At 34.6% G+C, this 21,881-nt stretch overlaps 1 protein-coding gene and 1 non-coding gene across 2 annotated transcripts in view; one reads left to right on the top strand and one right to left on the bottom strand.

Moving 5' to 3' along the window:
• The window catches only part of LOC138693071 (uncharacterized), a 512,392-nt gene that overhangs the window by 366,229 nt on the left and 124,282 nt on the right, over window positions 1-21,881 (bottom strand). The gene's annotated exons all lie outside the window — the stretch shown is intronic.
• Window positions 18,107-18,180, top strand: TRNAS-GCU (transfer RNA serine (anticodon GCU)). Its single transcript has one exon. It is a non-coding gene; the product is annotated as a tRNA-Ser (tRNA).

The following is a 21,881-nucleotide window of genomic DNA, read 5'->3' as shown; positions in this document are numbered from 1 at the left end:
ACATGACATTTAAAACGCGTAGTATGTAATTTTTCCTTTCCGCGGTACGTAGTAAAAAAAAAAAAAAACTAAAATCATTAATTTTTATTTTTACTTTCCTTAATGCTTAGTTACAATAATAATTACATTATAATTTCATAAATAATCAAAATGTATAATTATAAATTTATATATTAGCAGTAATGAAACCTGAAACCCTCACACTGGCTTAGTAAAATGTTAGAAACGCATCTGTACCAGTGTTGCCACGACCTACTCACGAAAATCAGGAGAGTATCATAGAAAAAAACAGGAGATTACAGAAGATTAATAAACATGAATTTCCTCTTTGTATTATATTAATTACAAAACAGTGTACTGTAAGAAAGATTATATGTTGTATTACAATATAGCACATCCCTAACCAATGAAATGGAACAATTTTGCTAAATATAGGCCTGGTTACTGTCATCTCTACTCAGAGTATGCTATTTTGTTTTTACATAGCAATGTCTTATTGACAGTGTTTCGCATTAAAATGTATTAATCAGGAGTTTTTCGTATATAATCACAAACGATTTTCGATAGAACAAGATTTATTTTAAAGGTGATATTACATACAGTACTGCATTAGCTGCAACTGTAACAGACAAAAAATTATCCCTTTCCTTGCTTTTGCATAACTACTCTTTAAACTGTTCATCCTTTTCCCACTCTGATTTATAATATTCTGGGAGTATTTACTTTTCTTTCTTGCTGGGACACTTTCACTCATTTTAAAAGATCACTGTGCAAGATATGTAACACAATTACCTACACTTCACTCTCTCACTGTTTCACGTGCACACAATCAGAAAAAAAACTTCACTACTGAATAAGTTTCTGTTTTCCTCTGTTCCCCGGTTCCCCAAAACAATAATGAAATAACTTATATCACATGCTTATGTTACATGAAGATTATATACCCGAGTGTGTGTGTTTGGAGGAGGGTGTGCATCCTTTCGTGGTAAGGTTTCAAACATTCGTTCTCTAATATCATTTTGTAATTATGGTTTCAAACATTCGTTCTCTAATATCATTTTGTAATTATGTTTATGCTCGACCATGCCGAAATGTACTAATTATACATCTGGTAGCAGTCCTTTAATGCATGTCATCAAAGTACACCTACTCATTAAAGTATAGGTCCTCAGCCAATGATAACTCAGCTTACATGTGTTCAGCCAATGACAAGTCAACTTTGTACCGTTATAAAACCGCAAGTATCGATTATTCTCGGATATGCAATCGAAAGAGAATTAGCGAAAAGTCACGGAGGCTGGAAATCCAATATTGTCGCAGAAGGTTATGTTCTGTTACTATAATAATTAGCGTTAATTGTAAATAATATTCAAATAAATTCAATTTGTCATCTCGTTTTTCAATGTCGTATTCAATAATCAAGGTTATAATATTATAATATTATCAAGTTTAACGGGACTACGTCAAGGTCAATGACATTATTGTTCCTCGAAAAACATCAATACTATCTCACAATTCACGACCTAGAACAAGGTCACTTCCGATCTTGTCAGTTACAAATAAAATGTATACATCTGAATACCGGTAATTTCAAGTTAGAAATATGGTCGAGCATAAAAAGCCGTATGAAACTCGCCTATAATGGTAATTAAAAAGCTCGCTTGCGCTCGTTTCATAAATATCCATACTCGATTCTTAATTACTATCATTATAGGCTCGTTGCATAATGTACTATTAGACTATCGAGTGGATTGAAGAGGGACATAACTCTGAGCCAAGTATATAAAACATGGTCTTTATCTGCAGTGTGCTGTGTGGTGATATAATCTGCCGCTGGACTCCAACCGAGAAGCGACACCTTGCTTCTTGTAAGCATCATTGTGGTGACGCTAACGATTTAGGAGCAGGGAGACAAATGAAAACATTGTTTGACTTGTGTATAAAATGCAAAAATAAGACATGGTGACATAATAATTATATGTGTACTAAACTAATGAATTGAAAATCCGGGCGTAGAACTAGGTGACTGCAGCTTGCCAAAAAGGCAGGAGAAATTCGGACTTTTGAAAAAAAAAATCAACAGAGCAGTAGATTCAATAGAAAAACAGGAAATCTCCTGCTAAATCAGTAGGTATGGCAACACTGATCTGTACCAAAGTGTAGTAATTTAAACTTCTCATCGCATCTCGCTCTGCTGTCATTAGTGTCATTGCTCAGCTGAATGGATTTCAATTTCCATGCTTCCCCATCCATCCATGTGAGAGTTCCAACAAGTACAACATAATGAACAACGAGAACAGTGCAGCCGGAGCTGTCATCAGTTCAACCACAGTTTAGTCTTAGAATTTACCGGTATAACCTAGCATTTACCGTTATAATGCGGTAAAACCCCAAAATATCTTATTAAATGCATACACTTTCAACTTTTACCAAGAAATGTTGGCTAATCTCAGGATTTACCGATGCGAGCTGGTAAAAGCTAGCTCGAAGAATCCAGAACGAAGAATCTCGTCTTGTTGTGCAGATTCAGACATTTTTGCAGGGGTGAAGCGGTTCCGAGAGGCTGCCAAAGAAGGTCTTGAAATGCAAGCGAAAAAAATGAAAGCAGCCACTTGTAACAAAATTCCAAAAATTTTAGTCGGATAGAATGTGAGAATCAAAGTACCGGATGCAAAAATTGACGCAAAATCAATAATAAGAGTGACCATAAATATTTAAGATGAGTTTTATCAACTTGGTACCAAAGCTGGCAAACTGAAGTCATTGTGCTCTAGGAACCAACTTATATTGTGTACAGAAAATTTTATCAGCATTGAAGCATTAGAAAAAGAGGAATTAGTGTACGGGAAGTGGTTGGTCAATTATCTTTCGTTGGAGGACAAGGGTTCAAAAAGTGTAAATGTTTAAAAAGTGATCAACAAAAAAAGTGCTTCATAATGTATGTTTTACTTATGTGTGGACCTAGACTCTTTGAGGAGGTGTAAAGGCTTTGTTAATTTTTATATGAAATACTATAACAGACAGTGGTTAAAATTATAATATTTTTCACTATTTTTAATATAGAATATTGTTTATTATACTCACATTAGAATGTATGAATATTTAAATAACTTAAATTAAAAATAAATACAAATTATTTCAGTTATTGCTAGGGTGATTTTTATTTATGTTTTTAAATAGATCCTAAAACAACAATAAAAGATGAATTGGAAATAGATGTGCAAAAGTACGAAGAACGCCAAATCTTAGTAAAGATTCTTTTTTCTTCTTTAATACGATTTTACCACAGCTGATCGGTAACTCTTGAGATTTACCGACATCTCTTGGTAAAAGTTCAAAATGTATACATCTAATAAGATATTTCGGGGTTTTACCGCACTGTAATGGTAAATGTTAGGTCATACCGGTAAATTCTAAGATTTACCGGTATTCGTACATTTACAGTAACATATACACGAAGCTTGAGTTTTGAGGGTGCTAGAAACAATAGAACTGTGCAGGTACTATTTCGCATTGTCTGTAATGAGGCGATAGTAGCGATCCTAGTGGTTAGCAACTATCTATGGATGCATATTTTCTACGTATTGAGCTTCGTGACTGTGGGATCAACGGAACGGGTTCCGACTGTTCTCTGTTGTCTCGGAGTCGGAACATGCCTTGCGCAACGCAATACTGCGGGTCCGCAACAGCTGACAAGTTAGCAGCTCGGAATCGAAACAGTGTTATTTTGGAACAGTAGGTTCCGAGACCGGAACAGTTCCAAAATAACTGTTGTGTTATTTTTTTACCCATCTCTACGCGACATGAAGGCACTTGGGGGTGGGCATGGAGGTAGAGCCTCATGTTTTCTTGACCACGGCACTGGAATGAGGTGGGAAAGACCCGGTATTCAATTTTATAGGAGGCTGAGTGAACCTCGGGGCCATTCTGGAAGTTTGGTAACGAGAAAATGCCGTCATCACCCGGGATCGAACCCAGACCTTCCAGTCCGTAGCAAACTGCTCTACATTAACACATATATTATTAGTAGCCTAAGCAAATTACATTTAAACAACATTTTCTAAAACACAGCATTTAATACATTGCATTTTATTGGTGCTAGCGTAGCCATATTATATGAATTTCCGTAAGCCTACGAGATTTCTTGTACATGTACCTACGAGAGGAACCTTTCCTAATAGACCTGTTCCATTCTATTTTTGACATGTATCGCCTGTATTATATGTACACTAATAGAAAAAAATGAAAATTTTAAATTGGATTATTTATCATAATTCCTATATAGACGCTACGCGCTATCATAGGGATTTTGTAAAATCCCCATTATTTTTTAACGATATTTAAAAATACTGAAAGGAGTAAGAAAGTAATGAGTGCAGAAAAATGTCTCAATATTCTGTAAACATGATAATAAATGAACATTTTATTCAGATAAAATTTAAGATGCACTAGACAAGAACAATAATAGGTATTTACTTAAAATCGCAGCAATTTGGACGGTGGCTGAAGCTAAATTTACAATTAAACAATAAAAACGAAGTCTAAATCTTCATCGAAGGACAATTTTTGTAATCAGAGCCGGGTGCAGTAATCAGCTCGTTGTGCCATTTGAAGGAAGTCTTAAATGTTAACAATAGTTCACAAAAATGGTTTTCATAGTGAAGTTATAATGCAGTATACAGCTAGCAATTTTATTATTTTTATTATTATTATTATTATTATTATTATTATTATTATTATTATTATTATTATTATTATTATTAGTACATTAATTTTCCATTAACATAAGTAACAATGACAATGAAGATGATGGTATTCCTAAGTCTTCTACCGATGATAAAAAAACGACTGGAGAAGGAAAAGATTTCAAAATCGGTGTTCAATGCTGCTAGGCCCTTTATCACCTACCTTGTTCAAAATATACTTGGAGGATTTAGTGAAGAACTGTTTTCAGAACATTTATTTTATTTTATTTTATTTTATTTTATTTTATTTTTATTTATTTATTTAAATATTTATTTATTCTGGTGTAGTCAAGGCCATCAGGCCTTCTCTTCCACAACACCAGGAATACAAATACAATAATAGAAATAAACAGAAAAAAATACACCATATACAAAATAAAGCTACACAAGAAATAAAGAGAGAGAGAGAAAAAACACTATAAACAGAGTAAAGCCACACAAAAATATACACAGGTTGCAGTCACACAAACTTTAAATGAGTGATTAAGTATCATAATTAATTGTATCCTAACTGATTAACTAACATAAACAAGAAACTTGGAATTTTAATCTAGATTAAAAAGAAAAAGAAAAAAAAACACAAATCAATACTTCTAGCAATACCTGTCCTAAAAACATTAACTAAGACAAAATTTTCCAATTTAATTTTGAATTGTGATAAAGTCCGCCAGTCCCTGACGTCATTAGGTAACGAATTCCAGAGGCGAGGTATTTCTACAGTATAGGAAGATGAGTATAAAGACGTTCTATGATGAGGGATAGAAAGAAGTGCTTGATGTCGGTTTCGAAGAGTTGTAAAAAATTGAAAGCGCGATAACAGATAATTCGGAGTAGAAGTATGCATGATTCTAAACAGAAGAGAAGAGAAGAACATGGGAGAAGTGATAGTAGGAGGAAGAAGAAAAAAGTGCATAAGATTTGCTGATGATATGGCGTTATTAACAGAAGAGGGGATGATACTATGGGACAGAACACTATGAATGAAAATATCGGTACTGGTTGATTTCTGATAAAAATTATCCTTAAAAGCCAGGTATAGATATTTCAATATTTCAACAATAGCAGAAAGATAAGACAGAGGAAAGTTTTGCTGTTAATAATTTTCTGATCATAGTTTGTTGAAATTGGAGTACATAAAATTTAGTCATTAAAAGGTAAATTATTAATTTTATTTTGTAACAGCAGGCTTACTTCTATACTAAGCTGTGTTTATTTCACCAGGAAAAAGTTCTTTATCGTGAATAGTGTTAAGTAAAATACTAGAATTTCGGGCAGAATCCGAGAATTTTGCCTAGCTCGTACGAAAAGCTGGTACAATACATTCACTGCCTCGTCTATTTAGACTCGTGCATACTTCTACTCCGAATTATCTGCTATTGCGCTGTCAATTTCTTACAACTCTTCAAAACCGGCATCAAGCACTTCTTTCTATCCCTCATCATAGAACTTCTTTATACTCATCCTCCTACACTGTAGAAATACCTCATCTCTGGAAATCGTTACCTAATGATGTCAGGGACTGACGGACTTTATCATAATTCAAAATTAAATTGAAAAATTTTGTTTTAGTTAATGCTTTTTAGGTAGTGTTAGAAGTGTTGATTTGTGTTTTTTACTCTAGATTAAAATTGCAAGTTTCTTGTTTATATTAGTTAATTATAGTCGCGACGCTGTTATTTCCGGCGTGACTCCTCCTCTTTGCTTACGTCTTAGGAAGTCAAGGCTCTATAAAGGCTAGGTAGGTAGTATCGTTCGCCATTTTTGTTCTTTCGTTGCCGAGCTATCAGACGAGGGATCTATTTGCCACACCGTTAAATATTATCATGTTGTAGCTCCTATGATAATAAATCAAACGCACTATAATTCAGCAAATAATTGAGCGGCAAATAACGTCCTCGTGTACTTTCAGCGAACGCCGACGAAAGAGCCAAAATGGCGGGCAGTTACATATTAAGTATTTATCCAGCCTTAGGAAATGCTTAACATCTTCATCAGCGAATCACAAGACGCACATGTTTAAATGTAGCCGACCTGCAACGTGATTGGCTGCCGGAAATTAGAGCGACGGGACTATAGGATATATTACGTACAATATATTTAACTTTATTTCAATCGGTAATTATGTATGGAATTATAGGATGGGGTAGCTCATTTAAATCCAATTTTAATCCACTTTATTTATTACAGAAGAAATAATTAAAATATGTCTTCATAAACCTATTGATTTTCCATCTCAAAAATTGTTTTTAGACTTTAATATTCTTAAAGTAAGACAAATTTATTATATTAATAAAATTCATACATAAAAATCGAAATAATTTTGAATTATATTCTCATAGTTATGAAACAAAAGGTATGAATTCTTTAAGATTGTTTGAACCAAAATGCAACACTGTTACAGTATTTAATCATAGTAGTAATTTAGGCCCAAGAATATATAACAAATTTATATTTAAATATCCTAATCTTGTCGATTCGAATAGTTCTAGTATTAAATTTAAAAAGTTATGTATGGATTTTATAAAAATTGAAAAATTGTAAACTTAAATTTATATACTATAATTGCAAATTGTATTGTATAATTATTAATTATAATTGTATTGTATAATTATTAATTTGAATTCAGGAATCCGCACCTGAGCACGAGTTCTACTCTTTCAGGGGCGAGCTAAAGTTCTTTGTATATTTTATATTTTATGTTACAATTATTAGCAAAATAATAAATAAATAAATAAATAAATAAATAAATAAATAAATAAATAAATAAATAAATAAATAAATAAATAAATAAATAAATAAATAAATAAATAAATAAATAAAATAAATAAATTAATTACGATACTTAATCAGTGATCTAAAGTTTGTGTGACTGGACCTGTGTATGTTTTTGTGTGACTACTTTGTTTATAGTGCGATTTTTTTTTATTTCTATTATTGTATTTGTATTTCTGGTGGGGTGGAAGAGAAGACCTGATTGTTTTATCTACACCAGAATAAATAAATACATACATACATACATACATACATACATACATACATACATACATACATACATACATACATACATACATACATAAAAGTCATGTTTCAAAATATGGCAACACTGTCCAATATTATTTCGTCTTTTTCTCCCTATTAAATTACTGTCTTAATACACTGTCGTTCTGTATCTTCATTCAATCCTAAGAAAGAAATTACGTAGCCCTAAAACGAAGAATTCTAATTATAGCGGTAATACGCCGTTCTTTCGCCGAGCCGAAACAGCTGATACTAATTTTCCAGCACGTCACCGCCTTGCCGCTATTTGGAGACAAGGAGCAGCGGTGCACGACGGTTCGTCGGCGTCGAGGTCCAGACTGGCTCAAGGACGAGATAAAGCAAGATGTACTACACAGTAATTACAAGTGACCTATTTCTTGTCCCGATTGTGTACATGTCAGTGCACTCTAGTGTGACAGAGACCTGGGGGTTACGCCGCGCCGTGGCCATGTCCGCAAGCACGCACAGCCGAGATTGCGACATCTATTAAGCAGCTAACGACGTCGTTGACAATCTCTACACTTCTACAGTCGCTTTGCTATTGTTCATTCATTCGTTTCGAGGTTAAACGATTGTTTATGAGATGGCTTATTATGAACTTGGCCTCCCGGCTCCCATATCGGAGTTCTTCATTACTGACATCAATAAATACATACAATCAAACCTGTGAAAATAGACACCTGAAGTGGCCGAATTCACCGTTAACGTTACATTGTTCTTTGTATTTAATTGTGACCTTGAGGCCCGCTAGAGCAGTCGTCGTTAAAGCGCGGTCCAAGTCTTGCTTGATTTTCTGCATATTCTCACGATCGCACTTTCGTCCGAAGGTTGAGACGTGAAAGCTTCTTTCGAAAGACATCTCATTTCAAAACGCAGCGAATTATGAGTACATTATATTACTATTCACTTCCAAAACAATTCCATACACATTAATTATAAATGTCGAAACTATAGTCAAAATAAAATATTCATTAAGACTATTATACTTTTGCATCGTGATGCACTTGGGGAGCTACGATAGGTAGCGAAACCCGGTTGCGAATACCAGCTATAACGGCTGGGGGGATCATCGTGCTAACCACACGATACCTCCATTCCGGTTGGATGATCGTCCACCTCTGCTTCGGCATGTGGGCGTGAGGCCAGCAGCCGGCTGGTCGGTCTAGGCCCTTCACGGGCTGTAACGCCACGGATTATTATTATTATTATTATTATTATTATTATTATTATTATTATTATTATTGTTATTATTATTATTACACTTTTACTATGTCATACTATTTTTGACCAATAAAACGGTACGAAAGGACGTCTTTCAACCAATCATGGCTGCTTATCGCACAATTTCATTGCTTCCATAGCATTTGTTTGTTTTTATCACTACCCTAGCATTTGTTTCTTTGTTTGCCAACATTTCAAACTGCAAATTCTTTACGGTACTATAAAACATGCTTTGCGATCATAATTTGTTTCCTGCATAGATAGTCGACTGAAAATGGCGACTCCGTTCAAACATTTTGGTGAAGGTAACATGAGTGAAATAGAATTTTACTAAGTCATTATCTATTTTATTGTATTAGTGTACTTTATTTCTTCTAATCTTTATATACTTTCTTCTAATCATGTAATATTTAAAAAAAAGTATTTTAAAATACTTCTGATTACGCTAGTCTGCGTTATTTTTGAGATCAACTTTTTTCTAGCTGTTCTTTTTTTTTTAGTGCACGCTTAATTCAAAAATATAGCTCATTTTGATCAATGAAGTCAGATTGCTATCGATTTTTTTAAAAGATGGTATTTCATAAATATCTTATAGTTATGAAACTATACTAGTTATGGTTTCAAATCAGACTTACATCTGCGTAATTAGTAAAATATGTATGGAGTGAAACACGAACACCATTATTGTGGAAGGAAGGCCTTTTCAAGGATTTTCGTGCGTTTTTTGCACTATAGTTTTGATTTTCTCTAGATAAATCAAAATCTCTAGTGAGATTACCGTTGATGAACGTACGAATTCTAAATGAGGCAGTACAGCAAATGGTCAGTTTCAAATACTTGGAGTATAGGCCTACTACTGGGTGTTCATTTCAAAGTGTGTCATGACGTCACTGTTGATGAGTCAGCGATTTGAAGCGAGTTTCAACTTTTGTGTCAGAGAAGTTGCCTATTAATCAAGGCGTTCAATCTGAACTTGAGAACGTGTACGGTATAACTTGAACGTCGTAGCAACAGATGGCGGTCTGTACGGTCTGTGTGTTACCATGACCTCTTTCGAACTGTGTTTTGCGCGGCCTAGTCGTACGCAGGGTATTTGTTATCATCGATTGCGTACGGCAACATTCCACAACACAAATCAAATGCTCCGTGTCCATATTGACCGTCGAAATTAATGTCAACAAATACGTAAGTGATCGTCTTAACCCTCTCCACATATCCCGACAGTAAGAAAAAACTCACCTCGGTACATGTTTCGAAACAGTTCACATTCCTGCCACTATCGGCGTTACCGTACGTATCGGTAAGTACTCTTCTGAATGAACGCCGTACTTGCTAGGCAACTTCTCTGGCACATAAGTAATACACTCTGTGGAAGTGTAGGAAGATTGAATTCTCTGGGCTCATCGACCAGCCACATGACGGCATACAGCGAGCCATGACACACTTTGAACTGAACACACAGTATAAGCAGTAACATGAGCTGCTGCCAGGAAGTCAAAAGAAGGATAGCAATAACCAACGAAGCTTTTAATAGAAAAGGAGCATCTTCTGCGGATCTCTGAAAAAAAAGAGTTAAGGAAGAGACTAGTGAAGTGCTTTGTGTGGAGTATGGCATTATATGGAGCAGAAACATCTTGTAAAATAGGAAGTTGTGCTGCAGTCGATATGAAAGCAACTTAAGAGATACTGCTGACTGAAGGATACTTCTTTACAAGATGCACTTCAAGTCAGAACATTCGCAACAACCGTAACATTTTTTTTCTCGCAATAAGGCTTTCAGCAATTTCAACATTACACAATTACTATGTAACATTTGTAAAGAATTTTATATTTTCAAAACTTGATTTTAATTATTCATACGAAACATAGGCTACTGTCATTTTATAATTGTCATTCTGTTGAGTTTCAAATTCACTCTTTGATTATGATAAATAATTATATATAATATATAATTAAGCATAATAAATATAAAATCTATAAATTGAGAAACTGATTTGAAACATGCATTATGTAACATTTATATGTAAAAACATTAAAAATTAGAGAACATGCAGATAAATAATCAGAAGCTAAAATATTTTAAAATACTTTTTTTTTGTGTACTTTACACCTTGAAGTTATGTTTGATTTTATAGTGGAAATCTACAAAGCAGTTACGTTGGGATAAATATGTTCGTTTTCTTTGCAATAAATGAAGAAAAATTATTCACTATTTTGTTTGAAATTCGTAGAAAATTAACTCTGTACCACCACTGCCACTTACATCGTAACGTTGGGAGCTGGTAACGTTGGTGAATCAGCTTATTGCATACATTTATAGTAAGCAGCTGTGGAGTTTGCTACAAGTATGGAAAGGTTAGATTTCTTACTTTAAAAATAGTGAAAATTGGTCGAAATTCAGTAAGTGTGGTCGTGAAACAGCAGATTATTGGGATTTGGAAAAATGACTCGCGATAATATCCTTAAATTCATTGATCTATTGTACGTCCCAGGAATTTGTAGAGTAACTTCACGCATAATGGGGCGGAGTCTATCTGTGCCGAAGTGTATTACGGGCAGCATCAGCTCTAGGCCGCTAAGGGGTAAGATGCTCTTGGCATAGAAGGTAGATAGAAATGATCCTCTCTCTGCAAGCGATTGCTAGCTTCATTCAACCAACACCTCTCCCCAGAGCGATCATTGGCCCTAGCCCTCCCATATATCACTTGCGCAGAGGTCTTGCTTCGTCTTTCTACTCTACAGATTCCTGGAAAGGACCATAAGTACACTCATTCTTGGGCAATTAATTTGTTTCATATAAAAAGTGTAACTTTTCAATAAGTTTTCATAACAGAAAAGTTATTTAATTCACATTTTTTAAAGATATAAAGATTGGGTTAGTAAAAAAAAAAACTTTATTTTTCACAGGAATTTGGTCTCTGTATGAACATCAAGGATTTTGACATAAGTATAATGACAAAAGTGAAACATCTCTTTTGAAGGGGTATCAAACTTTTGGTAGAAGCTGTACTTGCATTTATATGTCTGTCTTGATGCTTGTTTGCTAATGATCCATTTAAAATGACTCTACCATTTGGAATGCAACCACTTGTCCTTAAATTAAGGACAGGCGCTTGTAACTGGTGGGCGGTGGACCCTTCAAGCTGTCTCCACTAAACAGAAGCTGTGCGACTTTCTTGTCCCTGCAAACAACCCACGCTCTCTTGTTCATCGTCAAACAGTCACGTCTGTAACTCACGGGACTGCTTTGAAAAACATTACCAAATAAGACGAATACTTTTAATAGATCCCACCAGTGGTGTAGCATCAGAGAGGTCAGTATCCACCTAAAGTTTCACACAGAAAAATCTTTAAAAAATCCTGAGTAAATTTATTCATTATATCTAGTAAAACTTTTCAGAATAGAATATTTCTAGTATTGAGAAAACTCTCCTTCTTTCAAATAAATAATTTCACCTCTTTTCGACGAGGGAAAAGCCATTATCAAATGCATCCATGTTGAGAATTATATAAGATGTGTGTGTGCGTGCGTGCGTGCGTGCGTGTGTGTATCCAATGCCAACCCACTTCACTTGCGTGATTCGGGTTCCGCATATTGCGGATAGATGGCAGAACTGTGACCCATTTTCTAGTTGTACACCACTTCGGCGGGTCACACTGTACATGATGTGTATCTGCGGAGAGTTATGTCGTGTACTAGGGTGAGTGTATGTGTAAGTGTTCGTGTAAGTGTAGTGTCTGGAATGAGTCATGATGATGAAGATGAGTGAAGGGAGAAGGAGAAACCCGGTGTCGGCACGTAGCCTACTAAACGTAAAATACTTGCGCACAAAGTTCCTCAACAACCTTTCCCGAGATATCCAGCATAGCAGACTATGTTTATTCAATCACAATGTAGGCAAGGTTGCACAATTTTGTATTAAGTGAACATTTTATTTTTCACTCTATAGTGTACTTCGCTCCTAAATGAAAAGTTTACATTTTATACATTATATCTGCAGTGCTCGGGAAAAGTGACACAAGTCAGTTTCCACAAACCTTTTTTGATAATTTATTGACAACTTACGGAACATCTGCTCGCTTGGAAAAAAAATGCATAAGTATTTCTCCCAATACAATAATTCATACAGAAAAAAAATCAAATCGACATAAACCAGTGTAAGTTGTCAATAAATTATCAAAAAAGGTTTGTGGAAACTGACTTATGTCACTTTTCCCGAGCACTGCAGAATTATATACGCCTAAATTAATATAATTAAGCGTGTTGTGACCGAGTATCTTTGATGTGAAAAAGTACAGGACTGAGTTAATGTTTATTGTGATTCACAGAATGTCTCTTGTTGTGGCGGTAACTTCAGCGAAAATATTTCTATGTGAGCGTGTGGTGCTGAATTCTATCCACTTTAATAGGCAATGTATTTCGAATTTAATTTAGAGTATTTAGAAATTGTATTTTGTCAACAGTAGTTTCACTAGAGGTTTTGATTTTATTGATAAATCTGCGAGTGGAACACTATCAGATTTATCTAGAGAAAATCAAAACTCGAGTGGGATTTAATTAACTATTACGCGATTAGAAGAAAGTATATAAAGACTAGAAGAAATAAAGTACCCTAATACAATAAAATATTAATTGACTTACGAAAATACTAAACTGTCTTAAAATGTATTTTTGTGCCATCTCATCTTTACAAATATTACGCTAGATGGCAGTAGTGTGTTATGATTAGCTCTTCTCTGGTTACCAGTTGTGCCAACTATACAATCTTCATTGAACTCTATAGAAGATTACTATTCAAGAACGCTTTGATGATTCAGTTTCATTTTTATTAAAATAGTTTCATTCCACTTCAATTATCAATATATATTAAACAATCTCTGATACGTTACTATCCATAATCTCATATAGCAGAAGCTATAACATAACCTAAATAATATAAACAAGATAAATGATAGATACATCACTAAAACATAATTCTGCAGTATGAAGGAAAAACGTTTGCAAGGAACCAAGGATTTGCAACCAATACTATTCTCTCATCAGACAAATCCATGTGATGTATCTGGCTTTGGAGCATAACAGTGCTATAGCAGCTGTAGAATCATATGAAGATATAAAATATAACATTAAATCATTTTCGAAAAAAAAAAAGTGATTTATCTGATTTTGCAACTACACCCCTCTTAAGGATGATGAAATCTACATGAATCATTTTAGAAGGTGCAATTATTGAAAGTACAATGTTGGCAAACAAAGAAACAAATGCTAGGGAGATGATAAATACCAAATGCTAGGGAGGTGATAAAAACTAAATGCTAGGGAGGTGATAAAATATGTAGGATAGAAAGCCATAATTGGTTGAAACACGTTGCTCCGTACCGTTTTATTAGTCAATAGTAGTATGACATAGTAAAAATGTAATAGCTCGATTTCATACTCTCTCTCGCTATCATAATATTAATACTCGATCACAACGCGATAACACGCTAGAAATTCCACTTCACGCATCGTCTCTGTATTCCTCATCCTTCACTGTTGCTACCTCTCGTCACTGGAACTCTCTGCCGCCTGAAGTCAAGGGCTGCCGAACATTGAATTCTTTCAAATCCAAGTTAGAAAATTATCTTATGACGAGTTGCCAAACTAACTTACTATTATGACAAGTGTTGTATTGCATGTTTCCACGTTTTCACATTTTTTTATGTTCTAATGATATTCAACTTATTTTATATTTTTGTTTTCATATTTTCCGATAATGTTATATCTCTAATGTGATAAGTTGAGCTATATATAATCTTAATTTTCCTTATTGTGTGTACTTAGAAATATTGTATTCACTGTATACTTTGTACTGCACTATTTTATTACTAATATTACTATTATTATTATTATTATTATTATTATTATTATTATTATTATTATTATTATCATCATCATCATTATTACTATTCTTATTTTATTATTATTATTATTATTATTATTATTATTATTATTATTATTATTATTATTATTATGAATAATTGTCTTTTTTTGTATGCCTCATTTATTTTGACCTGCTGTTCACATATTATTATGCTTTTTTCTTTCTTTCTGTATGTTATATATTATATTATGTCCGATTTCTTCTTATTTGTTGTTTATTTTTTATTATTATTATCTTATTCAATTTTGTGTGTAAAATTGTAGTGTAATTTGTAAATTTGTAGTGTTTTTGTAAAGCAGTCTTTACTCCTGGTTGAGTGTTAGAGAAGCCCGTATGGCCTTAACTCTGCCAGGTTAAATAAATCATTATTATTATTATTATTATTATTATTATTATTATTATTATTATTATTGACTTATCGAGGTAAAATTCTTCAGAAAAAAATGTTACTCAACCTCGACTTTTGAGCCTAATTATTCTAAGTTTTATGTACATTTTGTAATGTCGAAAATTATAGGATAAGAGTGTATCACCTTCACCTTCCAAATAATTTCTATTCAATAATTTTCATTATTGCATCGGCACGGAATAATCGCTACAAATTAAGTAAGAAGAAAATAAATTAGTAAAATACTTTATAGTATGAGATATACTGCTGGACAAACTAACAGTAACATCTTGCTTCACAAGTTGGGAAACCTTGATCTAAATCATGTAAATTATTTTAGAAACTACCTCACCGATAGAAAATATTATACAAGACTGTTTAACAAGATATTTTCTTTTCAATCTATACTATGGAGTACCACAGGGCTCAGTTCTAGGACCTATATTACGTTTGGACCGCCCATTATTCACCGACTACTCAGATTAGCAGTAGCTAAGCTCTTAAGCGAGACAAACTCTATAGTTAGAATGCGGAGATCCAAAAAATTCAACTTTGGTGAGAAATGTCCGTCAAATTTAGCCTGGAGTCCTATATATGAGACAGGGTGTTTCAAGAGCCGTAATTCTACAAGAACATCCACGTGTAAAGTGTTTGTGAAAAATACAAGTTGGATGATCGTTCACCTTTGCTGAGGAATGTAGACGAGAGGCGAGGAGTCGGCTGTTCAGGCCTTGGACCTACATGGGCTGTCGCGCCACGGAAATATAAATACAATATATATTTTACGCACACACACAGAAGCATGTAGAAATGTGAAGTATGTTGCTTTATCATTCATGTTCAGAAACTCTTGAATATACGACTTAGTGTAGATGTTTCATGTGAGCCTAATTTCTTTCCTACTGAAAATTTTCACTCTTTATACCATTTCTCTTAAATCGCGTCTTTTCCTCATTCTGTACTTCGGTTCCCACAGCGAATAATGAATTTGAAAAACTCTCCTATCTTAACAGGCACATAAATTCGGCAATTTTATGGTAGCACGCTTGAATGGATTCTTGTCTGTGAAAGGCTTGCAGAGAAAAGCGAATAAATGGGGCAATCTTGCCTTGAATAATGCTTCATTACTTTTTACTACAGACTTTAAACATGTTTATTGTAGTGTTTAAGATTAATTTTGAACCATAAATCTAAGTCTTCTTGTATTTCGCACATAAATTTAATATTACCTCTTCTTTGTAATAAATAATCTTTTTCTACGGAGATTGTTTTTAAGCTAAATGAGACTTACTGTTAATTTCTTAGAAGTGCTATAAATATCTGCCGTCCTTGTCTAGAAACTCTCTCTACTTTGAATTAATGTCTACAGGAAGCAGGAAAAAAACTTGTTTGCAGGTGTTGTTTTCAAACAATCAGGACGTGGAAACGTAATATATTGTAAATGAATAACTATTATCATATCCAACTCTCGTTCCATGAGTTTCACAATGTTCTTGACAGGTCTGAATCTCACAAGTGATACCAACAAGGCACCACTTGTGAGGCAACTAAGCCAAGAGAAAAGGGGCAGGGTAGCTAGTTCCTTTCCCCCCCCCCATCATTGCATACATCGCTGACTAGTTATAATGGGTATATTACACTAATCAGACTTCAGATGCTTAGAAACAATTGTTTTCTCGCCGACACATATCGTCAAGTGAGATATAATGCCTGATAATAGATGTACAGTAGTGGCAAAAAAACCGGACCGACCCTTGTAGCTGATTTCAGAGCCTTGTTCACTCCAGAGCATCGGGGCAGCTTCAAATAGTTTGAGTGTACTGTAAACAGTAACATGAACTGCTGCCAAGAAGTCAAGAGGAGGATAGCAATGCCAAAGGAAGCTTTTAATAGAAAAATGAGCATCTTCTGCGGACCTCTAGAAAAAGAACCAAGAAAGAGACTAGTGAAGTGCTTTGTATGGAGTGTAGTATTGTATGGGGCAGAAACATGGACATTACGACGAAGCGAATAGAAGTATTTGAAATGTGGATATGGAGAAGGATGGAGCGTTTGAAATGGACAGACTGAATAAGAAACGAAGCAGTGTTGGAAAGAGTGGGTGAAGAATGAATGATGCTGAAACTGATCAGGAAGGTGAAAAGGAATTGGCTGGGTCACTGTTGAGAACAAACTGCCTTCTGAAGGATACACTGGAAGGAATGGTGAACTGGAAAAGAGTTCGGGGCAGAAGAAGATATCAGATGATAGACGACATTAAGATATATGGATAATACGCGAAGACTACGAGGAAGGCAGAAAATAGGAAAGACTGGAGAATGCTAGGTTTGCAGTGAAAGACCTGTCCTTGGGCAGAACACAAAGCATTAATTAATTAATTAATTAATTAATTAATTGAAGAACATATATTGTACAAATCTGGCTTTCAGGTAGTAGCTCCCTGTAAGCACGTTTGAATAATTTCAAGGAAAAATTGTTCCGGAGCCGGGTATCGATCCCGGGACCCTTCGCGTAGCGCGCGAACGCTCTACCGACTGAACTACCCCAGGAACTATACACGACACCGTCACAATTTTTCCTTTTATATGCACACAACCCAAATGGACTGACAAGACGCCAGAACTCAACTATGAGTGTTAACGTACCTCCAGTAACGAATGTAATTATACAAATCTGGTTTTCAGGCAGTAGCTCCCTGTAAAGCAGGTTTGAATAATTTCAAGGAAAAATTGTTTCGGAGCCGGGTATCGATCCCCGGACCCTTCGCTTAGCGCGCGAACGCTTATAGTTCCTGGGGTAGCTCAGTCGGTAGAGCGTTCGCGCGCTAAGCGAAGGGTCCCGGGATCGATACCCGGCTCCGGAACAATTTTTCCTTGAAATTATTCAATACATATACTGTACTCTAAATACGAAAACAAAATATAAAGACAAGAAAGCTGCTAAATTTTGCTGAGTATCCAGGTTTCCACCAAGCAACCCCACTTGTCACTTTAGGTACTTCGTTCCATAATGTCTGACAGGAGAAGTAAACATTGCCCGCAGAGAAGAAGGGAAGTATAATTGTTATTTAACCAATGGCAGAGGTCTCATTCCACGCTTGTCTTCAAGTTGGGCGGGGGATAGAATGCTTCGGACCGCTCGACTTTAACACAAGCATGGAGACCTTTGCAATTGGTTGAATAGCATTATACCTCTCTCCTCCTCTGCTGGCAATGTTTACTTCTCCTCTCAAACATTATGGGACGAAGTATAGACCAGCCATCTCCGCGCGTTACCAGCCGGAAAATGCTATGAAATAATAATACAATGGACATCGGACGGTTGGAAGTTGATAACTAAGAGAGGAAACGCAAGAACACTAGAGAAAAGCCTTTGTCAATGAAAAAAGAAAATACTACGTCTCATTGGACTCGAACGCGAACCGTCTGCAGAACAGGATAATGGACTAGAGTCTAAACCACCAACCACCTGAGGTTTGTAAGTTAAATCTAACTTCATTTCCAGGTTAATAAAAGAACGACAAGTTCACATCAAACTCGTACTCCAGCAGCAATGGAAGATGTCCAAGCTGTACCTTTCTCTATATCCAGGGACATCACTTTATTTTTACTAACATTTTTAACATTAACCTGGCTATACTCGGAAACACTGTTACCCCCTTCCATTGGAGGAGTTTGGAGTTGCTAGTGCAATATGTAAACAAATCATTTTACTAGCTATAGGAGGAGAGAAAAGTAGTGTATCCATTTATGTTACAGAGAAATATAGTATTACGATTTTCAGTTTGGTCATTACTTTACAGTATTTTATCAAAGAACAGTAGAATAGTAACAATTTTTTTTTTTCACAAACTCAAGTCTTCAGGCGGTTATATACATTATGTAATGTCTACTTTATTCAGCATATTACTAATCTCATTTATTCCTGAGAATTGTGTGAGCACTTTCGTAGGACACCCCAATTTCTACAGCCAACTTGACAGACTTATTAGGACCTCGCTGCATCCTTTCTCTACCATCTTCTGCAGCATCTTCTGTCACCTTTGTTGACCATCTTACACTTTTCTTCCTTTCTGTACACTCTGTTGCTCTAAATTTATCTACCAGATTAATGACATTTCTACGAAAATATTCCGTAATGATATAATCAGGAAATTGTGAAGAAAAAAAAAAAAAAAAGAAGAAAAACTGTTGTTCACATTCGGTTATATTGTAATTCCAGTTTCCATCACCGTCCTTCATAAACAGTAAAACAAAACTCTTGTTTAAATAATGCTGTTAAGTACCGTACCATATTATAGGGTACCGTACTTTCGGTAACTCTAATCTTTACTTGTGCTCAGTCCACACAGATAAATGGTATGCTACACACCATATCTGTGTGAAAATAAACTTCAATAATATAAGCTTTTTCTTCTATAGAAAATGCAACATATTTCTGAAACACACTGTACTCTGTACTGTTTACTTCACTGCTAGCAACAGCGGCCGTAAGTTTGTGTGACTGACGTTAGCAAGGACGTTAGTGAAAGGGGTGGGAGTGAAGTACATTTAGAAACGCAAGTACAATAAAAATTGAAGTAAAAATAAAATGATGTCCCTGTATAATTATAAATATACAGTATTATCTCAATTCGTCATCGCAATTATAAATCGGCATGCGAGCTTACAAATGCATTCTCGTTACATATTCGAACTTTATTCCACCCTGACGATTAGGCTTCCAAGTCTCAATTTTGTAATAATCAGTTTATGTGAAAACGTGAGCAATAATCTTCAGGTCCTCTCGGTATTCTTTACTGAGGCGAAGACTAGAAAACCTAGTTCACAGCAGATCTCTTGTGGCGAATGGTAAATGCTATGAAGTCTTCTTGACACATCCCAGTAGTCTATAATTGAAAGCAGATTGTAGCCCCAAGCAGTTTAAGGATTTCAACTTTCAGTTCAGTCAAGAAATAATGCGGTAGAAGTTTCCAATGTTCGTATTGTTAAAACGTGAGTCTGAGAAACTTTCTTAGAATTGATTAACACGCTATTGTTCAAATTTCACATTCCTGATGATTACTCTTGGATTATACAAGGTCTTAGACATGTTTCTTATTGCCTGCTTGATTCGTAATAAATTCGTGTAATAGCTTAGAAATACTGTATTAAATAAGAAAATGAACTTCAAGAGAAAATGCATTTATTTTTCTATTCACTATTTCATTTTTCAGACAATATCATTGTTAAGCAGTTCGTTGATTTCAAAAAATGGATGACGTTGAAGTTACGGATTTTTAAATGAAATAAAAAATAGATACAGATTAGACTTCTTTCTATGCCTGACGAATTACAAAAAAAAAAAAAAAAAAAAAAAAAACTAACCACAAATACAGTATTAGTGTCAACGTTCTAACTCCATCCTCCGACGAAAAAAGTGAAGGGTTCCATACTGTTTGGAGTTAAAATTTCAAAATTTACTTTCGTGATAATTACACTTTCTCCGTCGAATAAAATATAACTTGCAAAACGAATTACTTACGTAAATAATAATAATTATGATAGAACACAGCAATAAAACATTATTAATTTTCCTTGTAATGAAGTTCAAAAACAAACTGCTATCACGGCATACTAATGCCCGGTTTCTAGTACACCTCAGTTAACTGTCAGTTACTTAACTGCACTTATAAATTTAAGTGCACTGATAACTTTCATGAGTTTCAGAAAAGTTAAATGTAGATTTATCAGATCTCGTAACTAACAGTTGAGGTAACTTCAAGTTCAGTATCTCTTGTTGTCCATAGATGTCTCCACTAGTATTTTATGAGTGATTTTTTTTAGTTATTTATACTGTAGTTATTTTTATTTGCAGAAGTTTTCGGTAGTAATATGACAGTGAGCTCAGTACTAGTAGCAGCAAGGCTTTTTAATTAAGGAACTGTGTGATAAACGATAATGTACATGTACACTTCCATCTCAATCGTAATATGATTAAAAAATTGTTGGTATATGGCGTGATCATCGAGGTAAATAATACTAATGGAGAGAGGCTAGATGTAATTTCTGCTACAAAACTGTAACCGCAGTCAGCTGTGGTGGTTATGGCAGCCATATTGGTAATGTAAAAATATGTTACATTCGTCCATATGAATGATTTCATGTGTTCAAATGGGCTTTTCGGAGACCGAAATACCACTGACATTGGTAGAGCACCCAGAATAAAATATTCCTTGACTGACGACATAGAATCTGAAGTTTATGACGAAAATTAAGCATAAGATATTCGAAACTGTCTTTACAAACACACATTATTAACCTAATATGTCATAGAAAGTAGAACAATTACAGTAAGTTATGTAAATAAAACACCAATTTTTTTAACTATACCGATAATATAGTAAATTAATTAATTCCGGTTTATATTATTATTATTTAATATCATTATTATAGCTAACGAAAAAGTAATGCAGTAGCGCCGCATGTCGGTAGTTGTTCGAATCAGTATTAACAGCCAGGTAACTACAGGCCGAGACACAGTTACCAGTTGAAGCACAGATAACTGTAAAGATTACGATAACTG

The sequence above is a fragment of the Periplaneta americana genome, chromosome 17 (assembly GCF_040183065.1).
Source record: "Periplaneta americana isolate PAMFEO1 chromosome 17, P.americana_PAMFEO1_priV1, whole genome shotgun sequence".
NCBI lineage: Eukaryota > Metazoa > Arthropoda > Insecta > Blattodea > Blattidae > Periplaneta > Periplaneta americana.
The sequence above is the reverse complement of the archived record's forward strand: the minus strand, read 5'-3'. Positions and strand labels throughout refer to the sequence as shown.